The sequence below is a fragment of the Triturus cristatus genome, chromosome 2_1, assembly GCF_964204655.1.
Source record: "Triturus cristatus chromosome 2_1, aTriCri1.1, whole genome shotgun sequence".
Taxonomy (NCBI): domain Eukaryota; kingdom Metazoa; phylum Chordata; class Amphibia; order Caudata; family Salamandridae; genus Triturus; species Triturus cristatus.
The window spans coordinates 602,441,746-602,453,239 of NC_140581.1; the positions used below are offsets into that span (position 1 = coordinate 602,441,746).

General features: G+C 41.5%; 1 protein-coding gene across 3 annotated transcripts in view; it reads right to left on the minus strand.

The window, feature by feature from the left end:
• LOC146865673 (endoplasmic reticulum aminopeptidase 1-like) overlaps window positions 1-9,179 on the minus strand; it is a 529,832-nt gene extending 520,653 nt beyond the window's left edge. For 2 of the 3 annotated variants that reach the window (XM_085632533.1, XM_085632531.1), the window contains exon 1: window positions 9,042-9,179. The gene's annotated coding sequence lies outside the window, so the exon portion shown is untranslated. Of the gene's footprint in view, window positions 1-8,830; window positions 8,929-9,041 lie in introns of those variants that run through there. The other variant, XM_085632532.1, reaches the window with a different exon arrangement.
• Window positions 9,180-11,494: the final 2,315 nt, after the last annotated feature.

The window sequence follows — 11,494 nt, forward strand, 5'->3', positions numbered from 1 at the left end:
GCTGTCAATGGAAAGCAGAATATTAGAAACCAAGCATTAAGGATAGAGGGCTTTTACTCCTAACATAGACCCAGGCATCTTGAACCTCCTCTCCAAATAATCAGGAGAGGTCAAGAAGTGGGAATGCATAGACCTTGAACACACTATTGCACTTACCAGAACTTCTCACAAAACTTCTGGAACTGGCATAGGATGCCCTTGGATTTTGAGGACCGGTAAGGGAGCCTGTAGGGTCCGTCACATTCTTTCAAACAAGGTTGCATGGGGGACATAACAGGAACCAGATGATCGACTATGCATACACTTCTGAAACCAAGGGGGAATTTCCCTTTCCCTGATCTCTAAAGTACAAGAGTGTTGTTTCTGGTACACTATCGCTAAACAAGGCTGGTCCCTGGCTGCATCATCCATGTGGCTCAGGTCAGTGGTTTTATTGTGACTGTTTCTATAGGCCATTTTGAGTCCTCTGATGGTTCCAGCACTCATGTGTGGGCATTCTCATGGGTCAAGAGTGCAGACATGGTGCTGCCCAACGCATTTTTTAGAACAGTGCAGCATTTTGATTTCCATTGCCACCAGTTGCAAAGAGGCTGTAATTCCGTAGGATGAGCTGAAGAGATGGAGCGCTCATTGTACTATTTTGGAGACGCAGTAGAAATTGGGGCCAATACCGAAATGCTCCACTTGCTACAGATTTGAAAAACAGTAGAACTAAAGAAATATCTGGAAGTGAAGAAATACACATTTACAAATAATACAACTGAAAAGAAGAGACCGATTTCTGCCTGTAAAGAAATATGCACCTATAGCATACTGAAATATGTGTGCTTGCGAGGAAACAACAAAATGCAAATCACCGAAGAACAATTTTCCTTTAACAGAACAAGAACTCAAGTATGTTAAATGCTGATGTTATGTTATGTAAACATTTGAAATCAGTGAGAGATCCATGCATAACTTTAGAGTTATTCCTCAAGTTTGATAGAAGTTAGAGATTTCAATGAGTACTCTCTGATTGTGGCTCCAGTTTACCAGCTTGATGCATCTAAAGACATAAGAATTGTTTTAGACTATGGGTGAAAGATCTTAAAGTCAGTGGAAGAACAACCAACTTGTCAGCTCCTTCATTTTGTTCTGGATACTCCCCACCAAGCAGCAACATCTTTAATTCTCGTCCCCTCATTGGGCAGACTAGAAACTGTTTTATTTAAGTGCAGAGTTGGTATTGCTGGAAAGTGGGATTCAAGGCGTGTGCTTTTCCGGAAGAATGGGAACTTAACAGGTGCTGTTAGTTCAGAAATTTAACTTCCTGTGTTTCAAAAGACGTTTGGGTGTAGACTGATTAAAGACCTTCGATCATGTCACTGGCCTCGCATCTGATTCCTTAGGTCTTTTTCTTTTCTTCCTTTTGAAGGCTTGATTTCAGTCTTGTTAAATAAGCCCCATATTTCTGACTTGTATTTCCCTTAAAAAAATAAGGAGCCTTTGTAAAAATCTGTGGGTATTCTTAATTATTCAAAGAGTGAATTTCTGAAGAAGTAGGTGTTTTATCACAGGATATCAGTTTGCCCAACCAAACTTGTTTTGTACAGATAGCCATATTTTTTATGAATTGTGTATATACACGCCCCCCATATTCATAATCATGTACATCACTTTCAGACGTACATTACTTCCTTACACTTATCTCACCTTTATATTTTTTAATTATTATATATTTTGTCAGAAACGTTAGTAATCTCTTTATTTAAATGATTAAGTCCAACGTTTCTTGTAACTTTTCTAGTTCACTGGTAAGCATCTGTGTTATGTATAATGTGGTTGCCTGTGCAAAAGTAAACATGTACAAATGTAAACATGTTGTTAGCACGGACCCTGTTTAGACTCTATGGATGTTCTAGAGTTTTGGGTCCGTGCCGTGGGGGTTCTCGGAGAGCAGTTACTAGCCTGCCTGGGTCGTATGCGGATGTCATCTGGTGGTGCTGCGTATTACAATAAATCTACATATTTACTTCGTTGGAGTTCTGGCATCTTTCATAACAAACTTGGCGATGAGGATGGGATAGAAAGTCAATTCTTCTTGGCTTATTCGCCTTCCTTGTTTTTTTTTTTGTTTTTTTTGTTCCTTTGTTTGAGGGAGGAAGATGTGTTATGTATAATGTAGTTGGCTGTGCAAAAGTAAACATGTACAAATGTAAACATGTTGTTAGCACGGATCCTGTTTAGACTCTATGGATGTTCTAGAGTTTTGGGTCCGTGCTGTGGGGGTTCTCGGAGAGCAGTTACTAGCCTGCCTGGGTCGTATGCGGATGTCATCTGGTGGTGCTGCGTATTACAATAAATCTACATATTTACTTCGTTGGAGTTCTGGCATCTTTCATAACAATCTGTTTACAATATGAGTGAGTTTCACTAATGTCTTTAACAATCACAATAAGGATTCTCACAAATACATTTCACAATCTTCATACAACGATGAGTTGACTTCAGCACAATTAGAAGAAATTAAGAGTTGCAAACCCCTAGGAAAGACAATGTTGTCTATATAGTTCTTGAGCGATAGCTCTTACCATCACTTTTTAGTCACCTTAGCCTTCAGCTTTTCCAATTGCACCAATTGACTCGTATCATGTTTTACTCCAGTCGAATAATGTTGGTGTTTGACTTTAAACACAAAAGCTGATATTGCTTTTCTTGATATAACTGACATTATAATGTAACAGAGAACAAGAATAAATGTTCCTTCAGAATTATTGAATTAAACTTTCAAATGCACTCAAGAGAATCAATCAATGTACTCCCATTCAACATCAATGTATGAAAGAAACAGCCAGTCCCATAATCAGAAAATAATAATAAGGAATTGATTTGTGGCAAAATTGTAAAGTTCTAAGCATAAATACAGACGCAATGTTCTTCGGAAATAAAAAGTGTAAAACGATGTACTGCACATGCATTGTGTGTTAGGTATAATGAAATAAAATGACAACTCAACAAAAGGTAAATTATTGGCTGAATTAATACCAGGTGGGTAGACAAGGTATTACAGAATTTACAAATAACATACAGCATGAATATTTTGCCGAGAGGCAGCTATCCCTAGATAACGACGGGCCAGCTACATCTGGGAAGATTGAAGTGAACCCTACCAGGGCACGGGGTGATGGACACTTGATAAATACTTATTATGAGTCCAATAAGGAGACTGCGGAATTGGATCCGTCACACAGGGGTGATATTACTGATCTCAAGGGAAGCATAAGAAACGAGGGGATCAGACTCAAACACCTGCTGCTGAACTTAATAACTGTAACAATTTGCTTGAGGTCATCAATTTGGTTACAGCCTAGGGTAGGGAGGGGTGCAATGTGCGGAGACACTATATTTGTGAGATGAAGGTGTGGCTAAGTCCTTCTTAAGACCTTTAGTGGAGCATTTAGATCATATAGTGGGGGGAATCAAGAGTTTGGGAGTTAGCCCTATTCGAAGTCCTACTCAAACCTAAGGAGGGAAGCAAGGGTTTTATTACCATCTACATCCCCACCTTCTGCAGTTACCCAGGCAAAATATCTCCCAGGACAGTTGGCTGTTGGTATGCTCTTGGTTGGCCACTTCCATGGAAAATCTTACCCTGGCCCTCAGTTGCCCTAGGTTGCAACTGGCAAGAGGGAGGAGCATTTAGATAACAGTGAACGCATAGTAACATCTTCGGATAGATTATACAGGAGAATGGGTAGTGGGGACACCATTATCTCTGTCCGCAAGCTTGCCCCCCTGTCTTATTCTAGCTAACCTTCCTGTGCATTCTGCCAATAAAGCGGAATCATCACTCCAATTTAAGAATAAAGTATGTCACTGGCTTAAAAGAAACTGTGAGTACAACATCGCTGACTATGATAACATCTTATTAGTACGGAGAGTGGCCTGGGTAGGACCTCGCATCAAAAGATACAAGGGAGATTGCATAGTGATTAATTTTAAGTCTCCTAGTTTGGTTTGAAAACTCCTGTCATATGCTAGTCTTAGATGTCTATCGGAGGCTCAAGTCCATGTACACGGCTTAATTTCAGCCACCTCCAAGTACACAACAGAGCCCTGGTCTCAGGTCAAGACCCTTCCCTACTCCTGTTTTACCTAATCCTATCACCACATACAATAGTTTACTCTATCTGATTTGAATCAACAGGATTAAAGAACGAGGGAAGAAATAATCTGGATGATGCATCAGGCTTATACCCAAAGGATCAAACCACTACTTTTGTAACTTTAGTCTAGGCTTGCAAAAGCATTAGGGGAGGGTCTATGCAAATTCAAAATGCCAACCAGACCGTTGCAGTTAATGTGATTTGCTGGAATATAGCTGGCTTAGCCTCAAAAATAAGGGGGAGGATTGGTTATACACTAGCAAGGATGACATTATTTAACTGCAGGAAAGCTTGTTACAGGAACACGCTACTGGGGTGGGTACAGTCTGTGAAAAAAGAAGGGCGTGGTGGCATGGACTAACTTCTCGCTTCCTTTAAGCTGGTGTAGTTCCACTCTCAGTTCTGATACTTCCATGAGTTGGGGGCTTGCTGCACAACCCTTCTGGCAAACCTGGGATTTTACAACAGCTTTCCAAAAGGATGACATGGGATAACGGGCCCTTATAAGAGTATATATGATGAACTTCAGCTGGAGTAGAACAGTGGGTTCCTTCCAGGTATTGTCTTCCCTGTCATTGCTCAAGAGTTCACAATACTTACAGCAGTTTTTGAGGATTTAATTCCTCCCGGAATCCCGCTGAACACTTTACTGGCCTGCCTCCTACAATGGGGACTGCTTTGTATCCAGTGCGTCAGTAGTGACAGAGCGATACACCTCAAAACACACAAATTTGGACATGTGGGGGTCGGGTCATTCCTGTTGACCTACAGCTAACCACATGTGCAAACGGATCTGTGTTGCAACATTGTGTTCTGAATTTGAGACAAACATAATGTTATGCACATTGAAATGATTTGCACTCTGAACATTGTCGTTGCCAACATGAGAAAAATATACAATGTTATATTTCTTGATGGAAATTGCGCTAGTAACATGTTTCCTGCTCCTAGGTACCACAACGGAGTAATTTATGGAGTGCAACTGTTCTGAAATGTGGTGATATGTACAAGTGTTTTTATAAATGCATAGTAAAATGAGTTTATCAACAATTGCATTTTCACACCAAAGATGTGCTCCTCAGATTATTCTTTTGAAAAGGGCCTTACTGAGCTCTTAACCCTTCCATTAGGGGCTGGATTCCCTCTGGCCTAGTCAAGAGGGGGTCGGAGCTGTCTGTCATATATTCTCGTGCTAAGGGAGGTGACAAGTGTTCTTCCATGAAGAGTAAGTAATGTTAAGTGAATATAAAAATCCTCCCCCAAGTGACACTTTGTTTTTTTACAAAACTTTAAATGCACTTTTGTATCTTCATGACTTTTCTTGTAAATTGTTTGATGGGGTCTTATTATTATTATTTTTTTTGACTCAATTGTTAAAGTATGTCAAAGCTCCTTTGGACAGAAACCTGCCTTTCAGACTGCATGCTTTACCCAGGAGGGAGAACAGAACACACGTCATAGCAATGCATCTGATCTTCAGTGTTATGCCTAGTAACATCAGGCTAATTTAAAGTATTGAGAGCTGGTAATAACCAGTTCAAATCAGAACTTCGTACCTGGAAATACTATGCCTCATGGAGAATACTGCTTCTGCTAATACACAGGCTTCATCAAAGCCCTGATCTGGATAATGTAGACTCAATAAGACCTTTTACTCCTGTGAATGCAACCGACAAACTTGAAGTATAGCTCCTTGGCAGGAAAACATACAATATTTTACTGTGGGCTCTCTTAAGTCTTCCCTTTAGTTAACACAACTGCATTTACAATCCTGGTAAAGATTTGTAGCGTGCTAACACATGACTGGATGCCTGGTGTTGCCGCTACATAGAGGGATACGGTAACTGAAGGACCTGGAATAAATAGAGTGTGCTATGTGCTGTGCCAAAGGCTGGGGTCGTCTCCTTCCTGAGCGAACTCTGAATTGGGCTGTGTAAAGCGGTGGGGGACACACAGAAGCCCAGGTAAACACACATTAATATAAACAGCAAGTTCCACTATTTTTTTCTTTACCTGTAAAACAGTTCCTCTGCTTATTAAGACAACGTTCATGGCTCTGGTACTTCTGATTTTCTGGTTCATGCACTTTGCAATAGTATTAGCCACTTGTTTGAAGTTGTGTGCCCCCACTGAAACGGAATGTATCTCAAACGTAAAGTGTTTTCAGGATCTTCCCCTGCCCCACCAGTGGTAATTTATTTATTTTACTTATTATAAAATAAGGCTCAAACGTTGTTTGTTCACCCTTTCACATTATAAGCTAAGCACAGATTGCACAAGTACCCACAATTTCTCCTGCGCAAATTTTTCTAGGTGTTACCTGAAGGAACTTGCATAGGGAAAACCTATGTGGAAAGTGGTATACTGAGCGGGTAAAAGAACAAGCATTTGCAATGCAATAGGTCTCGCATTTGCGAAAATGTTAACTATGGGCATTGTAAATGGCATATCCCTCTTATTTATGTGTTTTGAAAACGTGCAAGCGGTGCGTTAACGCGCACTTTGTAATTATAGTCCTTGCTCACGAGAATCAAGGCTGGCAGTAACTGCGTCTCTTTTACTACCAGCCTTACTTCTCGTAAGCAAGGACTGTAAGTACAAAGGGTGTGTTTACGCACCGCTTGCAGGTTTTCAAAGCACATAAATAAAAGGATGTAATTTACAATGGGTTACAGAATTTATTGACAAATGTGAAAATATTATGAGGAGCAGTCAGCAGAGTGGAAACGCGGACGCTGTGCTGCAACCTAAAGCGTGGCACCCGTGTTGTTGCTAATGCTGAAAGATTCGCGCAGCGCCCGGACTCAGGACAGCAATGAGGAGTAAGCTGCAGCGCTGCCCAAAAAAATAAAAAGGGTGCAGCTGCTATAGTTAAAGCATACCGTATTTGAAAAAAAATTATAATAATGCAGATTAAAAGGAGCACGTTGCGAGGAAAATAAAGGTGCTCGGTTGCTATAGTTAAAGTGTACTGTACTGCCAAATTTAAAAAAATAACGTTGATTAAAGGGTGCAAGCACAGCGGGAGCCATTGCAGGAAAGCATCCGTGCCTGCAGTAGGAGAACATTATTAAAGAAAATAGTGCTCATAGACTGTAAATAAGACATGTAACAAAACAAGTAAAAGGGCCAGTCCTCATGAGAAATTACACACGTAGAAAAGGCGGTACTAAGGAGGGACTAACGAGCCTATCAACGAATCAGAAGCCAACATTTACAAAGGACAATGACACAGACAATGAAAAATACGGCGGAGCTTCAGGTCCATACCTGAATGCAGCATTTCTCGAAGAAACAGTACAAGCGCTGCCTAAGCAAGACCTAAAAACTGCATGTCTGCAATCTGTACGGATACCTGAAGTTGAGTGCACAAAATACCATGGGTAATATCTGGACCTTGCATTAATGCTATGTCTATGGGCAGTTTTTGCACATGATATTCCTGACCTTTAAAGAGGAGAGGATTTGATTCAGGGCCGGCTCTAGGGCGGTGCGACCGCACCGGGCGTTGACTTGGGTTGGGGGCGTCATTTTTTAAAATGTGTATCATCATTTTAAAAGCACTTGCTGACATCAATTAAAATGTCAAGAGAAGTCAAGTGATTAATCGTCTTTCTAGAAAGAGACGGGAGGTTTGTCAAGTGGAAATTTTGCCTCATCATAAGGTAGCGCAAAGGGTTAAAATGCCTGCTGCTAAGAAAGTGTACCATACAGATAACGAAGTGCATATAATGTAAATAGGTCAGTGGGTTACGGCTTCTGTAAGAGAGCTCCTTTTGTTACTTGTCGTTTTTTACTCAGAATCCTAATGTAGAACATTAAGCTACTAACTGTCACCCTAGAGCTGCTGCAAACTGGAAGGTACATGTTAGACCTATATTTTTTTTTGCCCAATCTTTCATTATCCTAATCTTGTGAAAAGGGTTCATTTGGGTACAAGACAATTCTTATTATGAAAGAGAACCCTTAAAAATGATGTTGTGTTTTAAATTCTGAATTTGTGCATTTCCTGAATATGAAATTTAACTATATTGCCTACCAGAATCGATGACATGCCACTCCTACACTACACATTGTAGTACTGTCTGATGTAACATTTTCTATACACTGGTTTACACACGATTGTCTCTGTGCAATGTGTGTGTGGTATAAAGTGCTCTGACACCTTACACTGGTATGAGTGGTACAATAAAACTAAATGAATCAGAGAGACAATGGTTATGGAGACTTGAGGGGCACTGTTAAAGCGTGCTAGTGAGGGAATCCAAGGCAGAGGTGGCCATTGGGGGGGCGCAACCAGCGCTAAAGCTGGCCCTGATTTGACTGCTGGCCTCTGAATAGGGCTGACTGAAATGATGGTCTTTGGCTTGGCCCAGCAATATTCCTGCTGCGGGACTTCAGTTTTGCAGGAGTCACCACTTGTGAATCTCGCGGTGTCGCACCTGCTGCACGGTCATTCCACATAACCTTGCAGCAATTTAAAGGGCACCCCCAGCCAGCAGGGACGTTACCTTACCCCCCTTCATTGGAGAGATAAAAAGATAGATACAAATCCGGAAGCAACACTACACAACGTGTTCCAAGGAAACACGGGTTCGAGTAATAACTTCTCCACTGGCACAACACACTGTGGTCCTGGGCAAAGTACTTTACTGTGCCTCACTTTCATGTACACATCTAATCACCTTGTACACCGCGCGACACGCAATAGTGTGAAACCCTCCGACAACGTCCTCCGCACACCCCCACTGCGAGTTCTCGTTCACAAACGGCGGGTGCAGCTCACGTGGCCAACACATGCATGGAATAATGTAATCAAAAGCAGTCGTTACATCGTAATGAAAATCCAACCATTAATTGAATATCTAAACTAAAGAAGAAATAAGAGATATTTACCAACTGCCTGCTGTTGTCTCTGTAATGACGCGCAGAAGAGAAACCAGTAATAGGGTTGGAACCGTTCAGCTTTTATTTTCGGTTTCATTCTCACAACTCGTTTCTCTACGAAGCAGGAAGCATGATGCTATAAAACAGTGCCCTCTCGCGTTGAGCTAAATCACTTGCTTGCTTGAATGAAAAGGGGCTTTCCAGCGTTTCGAACAATTAAGCATTTGCGTTGTGACATGTTTTGGAAGGATATTTTTTCACTGTGAGTGGATATGGTTTACCGGACTGAAAAAGAACACGATGAACCGCACGCTAGGAGTTCAGCTACCGTGACTTACTGAAGAAATCCACTCTGTTGAGAAGACTATCTGAACGGCTTCACCTGTTTTCAAAAGATAGTATTTTCGGTCCACAACTTCCATTTAACAACCCAGTGCAGCCTGGGAGTTGTAGTTTTGATGTGCGTCTATCGCGCTAACCGACTCGATGAGAATGATCTGAAACAGAAAAACGTTGAACTTCATAATTGCCAACATACTGTGACCAACAAGAGGCAGGATTTTTTAGGTTTCAAATGGTAATGAGAACAATGACATCACAGGAAATTACATTTTATTGATCGTTGACCCACAGCTTCTAAGATTTCAGTTGGCATATGTGTGACATTTCTGTTTGCAGGGTACTTGTGTGGGACTTTTACATGCCTCGTGTGACTCTGAGTGAAACTTGATCGCAAGCAGTTGAGCAAAAAAACTGATGCAATGCAGAAAGTTCCCATCCTTGTTTCTTTGTTGGAAAATGGACTTCTCTGAAGGGTCACCCCAAACGTTTTGCCTTCCTCCTCCTCTGTTTCTGACCTCGTTTGTGGTTGTATGATTGACTAATCATTGCTGATGTGCACGTGCTCTCTCCTCTAAACATAGTGACATTGGCACACACCCAATTGGCATATTTAATTTACTTATCAGTCCCTGGTAAAGAGCACTAGATGTGCCCAGGGCCTGTAAATTAAGTTCTAATGGTGGACCTGCAGCACTGATTGCGTGACCCACTTAACTAGCCCCTTAGCCATGTTTCAGGCCTGCCACTGCCGAGCCTGTGTGGGCAGTTTTTAAAATGCAATGCCGACCTGGCAAGTTAAACCTCCTGCCAGGCCTACACCTTCCCTTTTTATACTTAAGGTAGAACCTGGACAACCCAAGGGGCATGGTGCAATGTATTTAAAAGGTAAGACATGTACTTTTAAGTTTTGCATGTCCTGGTAGTGAAAAACTCTCAAATTAGTTTTTTACTAATGCAAGATCTATTTCGCCCATAGGACAACATTGAGATTACCTTATTACATTTTAGAAGTGTAATCTCCAATTGCGAAGAGATAGACTTTTCAAGTTTGGTGTCTGGGCTCGGAATTTATAATCACAACTTTTGTTAAAGTCGGATTTTAAATTACCAGTCTGAAAATGCCCTTTTTAATATGGATTGGTGAAGATGCAATTTTAGTCTAGTTCATGTATTAATTTTGTGTTATAACATTATATGTTTGATTAATCTTTCTACACTTCACACATGGTTTTCACATTTTTCACTGTATATCCATTGAGTTGAATGTGGATTGTCCTTCCTTTTATCACACCAATTGTGACCATTTGAATACGTTTTTGTTCAATTATTACCAAAGCAAATTTGAGGTCATGTTTACAGAGTAAAATTTGCCTCGTGCAGAATTAAAGATGCGTCTGAATCTCACAACCAGCTGATGTCGTTTTGTGTCTATAACCTTTTAGAAAGTTGGCATTTTCTTACTTGTGCCATTTGGTCTCTACTGTCTGTCTCTGGTCAGTCTGGGTTAGGTGACAGCTGGGCTTTGTGTATTCCATCTAGACAGCCACACACAAAGGAAGCTTAGGTGTGTACTTCAAATCCTTATTTGAAGACTCCCCCACTTCAAAGACCCAACTGGGTATAAGTACTGGACCTCTGATAGCATGACTTCAGCACACTTCTGGACGTGTGAAAACTCTGCAGAGGAAGAACTGCTGTGCTGCTGAAAGGACTACCACTCTGCTGGACTGCTGCTTTGCTGGACTCCGGCCTTGCTGTGCTGCCCTGCTGACTGCTGTTCCTCTACCTGGGTGAGAAGGACTGGACCTGCATCACTTGAACACAGAGTGACTCCAAGGGGTTGCAGGCTTGCCTCCTGAATTGAATTCTCAGGGACATAAAAGGCTTCCATCTTACCTTCATCTGCGCCTGGTCTCTGCCATCTGTAAGTCTGCCCTGCTAAGTGGTGACTCCTTAGTCCTGGACCTTTGGAAGTGAGGCCATGAGGTGCTTCATCAAGCCAACTCATGCATCCTCATTGGAACCGGTGCATCTTTACCGTTGAGAGGATGAGAACCAGCACATGTTCGCCCTAGCACGGATAGGAAGCAGCACATCCTCATCATTACGTGGTGCGGACC